The sequence below is a fragment of the Carlito syrichta genome, unplaced genomic scaffold (genome assembly GCF_000164805.1).
Source record: "Carlito syrichta isolate Samal-C Ts95f unplaced genomic scaffold, Tarsius_syrichta-2.0.1 Scaffold135736, whole genome shotgun sequence".
In the NCBI taxonomy this organism is placed as follows: domain Eukaryota; kingdom Metazoa; phylum Chordata; class Mammalia; order Primates; family Tarsiidae; genus Carlito; species Carlito syrichta.
In genome coordinates, this window is record NW_007079832.1 from 9,514 (window position 1) to 13,448 (window position 3,935).

Here is a 3,935-nt window from a genome sequence, read left to right on the forward strand (position 1 = left end):
CCCGAAGGCTGTGGCTGGCTGCCCTCTCACCTCTGGCAGCTGGCCTCAGGCGGGGGCCTAGTCCTGGCAGGGGTGTCCCATGGCCCACCACCCCCAGGCCACCACCCCGGGCTGGGGGTTTCAACTCACTGCGGCTCCCAAGGAGGCTTTGTGTGGCTCCGCCCGACATCTGGGCCTGCGAGTCCCTGCAGGAAAGGAAAGGTCAGTCATCTCTGGTCTTCTCCAGAGCCTAGCACAGTGCCTGTTTCATTCATTCATTCATTGATGCATCAAGTAATTCCCATGAGCCTGCTAGTGCCAGGCGGCTCCAGTGTCAGGGACACATCAGTGAACAGAACAGATGCACTGCCCATCTCTCGAGCTGGTCATCTGTGGGAAGAGACGGATGGCAAGCCACAGAGAAAGGCCCATGCCCTGGAAATTGGCCAGCACCACGAGGGGATCAGGCGGGAAGGGGCAGGGGGCGCGGCGGGCGGGAGGTCCTCATGTGGGGGATGGCTGGGCCAGGTGAGCCGAGGGCGGCCAGAGCCTTGGAGCGTGGGGGCGAGGCCCGGGCGACGGAGAAGGGTCTTCCTGACAGCGAATCTGGGCGGCGGTGTGGGCCGGTGACGCTGCTGCAGGAACGCAGGGCAGGGGCGCTGAGAGGGGAGAGGGCTGGGGGCGGCGAGGGGCGGGGCCGTCGCCGGGTCTCACCTGTGCTCAAGAGCTGTTTGCAGGGTGAATGAACGCGCCAGCGAGTGAACGGATGGACGCGTAAGTGCCAAACGCCCCCACTGGAAGGTTCTAGCAGCTCCGGGGGGAGCCGCGGGTACCAGGCCGTCTTCCTGGGGAGGCGGACCGGGCTCACGCCCTCAGGGAGGGTAAGAGCGAAGAGGGTGCCGTCACGGGGGGGCTGGCCGTGAGCACCAGCGGGGAGGTGAGACCGGGGATGATGGGGGGACCACCGGGGTGTGAGCCGTCCGGGGCAGGCCGGCCGTCACACAGGCGTGGGGTCAGATCAGAGGTCTGGCCCGAGGGTCCCACAGGAAAGGGTCTCCGCAGCCACAAGCAGGAAGCCGAGGCACGGGCAGTCCAGGTGGCCAGCTGGGAGGGGGTGCGAGGTCTGATGGGAGAAGGCACGCCGCCTGAACCCGTGAGGAGCAGGCAGGAGGGCAGCTGGGCCTCAGCCTGGTTCAGGCCTCCGCCTTCCCGCCGACCAGCCAGGCCGGAGTCGGCAGAAAACCCCGGCGGGGGAGGAGAAGCTGTGAGAGGCTGAGAGGGGCCGCTCCCAGCACAAGGCGCCTCACAGGACATCAAAGTCCCCTCTGGGACGGTGTGCTCCTCTTCTGCCTCCAAAATGGGTCAAGCAGAGGCTGTGGGGTGCGGGAGCTGGTTCCCACTCACCAGGGCACAGGGGCGGGGTGGGCTCACAGCTGTCAGGGTGGGTTTGGTGCCCGCTCACAGGTGGGCGGGGCTGCCTGCGGCTGCACACGCCCCTCGGCCTCCTCCCTCCCTGGAGGTCTCAGGGCGGGTGAGGAGCCGGGAGGGGTCCGGCTGAGCCCCCATGGGAGCGGGGGCCGAGGGGTCTCCTGGCCCCAGGACGGGCTCACAGCCCCAGCCTCATCTCCCCTCTTTGCGGCTGCAGTGGCTTCAGGCACTGCCATCCTTGCTCCCCGCCCACGGAACTCTGAGGACTCTGCCAGCAGGCTGGGGGGCGGGACCCAGGGCAGGTGCTCCCAGGGCCGGAGACCCGGCTGGGGGAGAGTGTGGACAGCCAGGCTGAAAGGGGTCCCATGGGGCTACGGGCAGGGCTGCGTGTGGCCGTGCTGCGTGTGCCGGGCTTACCCGTTGGGGCCCACAGCTAGCATGGGCCTCGTCCCTGCTGGGGCATGCCCTCCCGCGCGGGTCGGCAGTGGCCCGGGGGTGGGCCCCCATTCGGTCCCAGGCCGAGAGGGCCCGCGTGTTCCCTGTGGCCCACCCTTCCTCGCTCTCCTACCGACCCAGGGTCTGCTGAGCCCAGGCCGCCAGGGTCCCCGCCACCTTCCCCTGCTGTCAGGGCGGGCTGGCCGACCCTGGCTCGCTGGGGAGGGCCTTGTGGATCTGGGAAAGGGGTGGATTGAGGCCGCCCCGCGCCCACTGCCCGTCTCAGGGACACTGTTCCCCGCTGCTCCCACCTTTGGGTCCACACGCAGTGTGGCTCTGAGCCACTGGCTTTGCCTCTCATGGGGGAGCCTGGCTCCCTTGCTGGCCAGTCGGCGCAGGGGCCGGGCTAGGCGTGGCGCCACCCAGCCCCCATGGGCAGCTGCAGGTATCCGGGCTGCCCTCGGGCCTCGCTGCCTGTAGCTCGTCTCGCCTCCAGCAGCGAGGTTCGTCCCTGGGACCCTGCCGTCCACCCTGGAGGAGAGCCCTCTGCGGGGGCCCACGGGACGCCCTTCTGAGGGCAGAGCCTCCGAGGTCCAGCTGGGAAGCTGGGCCCAGTCATCACTCGGGCTGGGCTCGGGCCCTGACTCGACCCATCGTCCTGAGGACGGGGCAGGCGCCCTCCCGCCCCTGAGCACCTCGCCGTGGTCAATAACGTCCCGTGACGGTCACTGAGAGGGCTGGGAAGGACCTGGTCCAAGCCAGGCCTCCCAGTCTCCTCTTCCCCGGCCTGCCTGACGCTGGGGGCCTGGTTACTGGCTGTATCTCCGCATGTGTGTCTGTGGCTGGCTCTGGACACGCACGCACACAGGCCCACGTGCACACAATGCACACACACACAGGCCTGACACCAGGGCTGAGCGTGCAGGATGCCCATGGGGGCGCATGCTCCCTTCCCCTCCTCTCGGCCCCGCGTCCAGGGCGGCGGCTCCTCCGTGCTCTGTGGAGTTGGGAAAAGACACTACGGGAGGGGCAGCCCTTGGGGGGCTGAGTTGGAAGCGAGGCTGAGGCCGCTGCAGCCTGACTGAGCGCGAGGCTGTGTTTTTGCCAAGCCCAGCAGGAACCTTTCCCAATCGCAGACCCAGTTGCGGGAGGGGCTGCCCGCCCTGCAGGAAGGCTGCAGAGCTCCGAGGAGGGCAGCGGTGGGCGGGGCCTGGGGCCCGGACCCCAGAGCGGTCGAGGTCGTGATGGCCACCGGCGACCTGGTGACTGCCAGACCATGCAGCTCCCCAGGCGTGATGACCCAACTTCACCGGTGGAAACCGAGGCACAGAGGGTTCCGTCTCTGTGCTGGGTGTTGCCCTAGGTCTCTGCAAGTCTCCCACCACCTGGGCCCTTGCCACAGATGCAGGCGGGACAGGAAGGCAGAAGCGACTTGCCCGAGGTCAGAATGCTGGTGTACAGAGGAGCGGGGATTGAGCCTGTGTCTCTCTGGCTACAGAGGGGCACTTTTCTCTTTTGGAGTTGGGGTGTCACTCTGTCACCCAGGCTGGCGTGCAGTGGCCGCTCCCGGCCACCGCAGCCTCGACCTGCTGGGCTCAGGCGATCCTTCCGCCTCAGCCTTCCAAGTAGGTGGAAACACAGGCACATGCCACCACTCCCATTTAATTTTTTTTTTGTAGAGACAAGGTCTCACCAAGTTACCCAGGCTGGTCTCGAACTTGTGGGCTCAGACAGTCCTCTCACCTCAGCCCCCTGGGGTTACAGGTGTGAGTCACAGCGCCCGGCTGAGGGGTGCACTACTTAACTGTACTGCCCTGTCCCATCATGACACAGGATCCTGGGCAGGGTTGCCAGGTTTATGAAACAAAACCAAAAAGCCAGGATGGCTGGTTAAATTGGAATTTCACATAAACAATGTGTCTTTTGAGTATAATAATGGTGTCCCGATTATTGTATGGCATATACTTGAATTAAAAACTGTTCGTGGCTGAGCATGGTGGCTCCTGCCTGTAATCCCAGCACTTTGGGAGGTCGAGGCGAGTGGATTGCCTGAGCCCGCGGGTTCGAGATCCACCCGGGCAACTTGGCAAGAC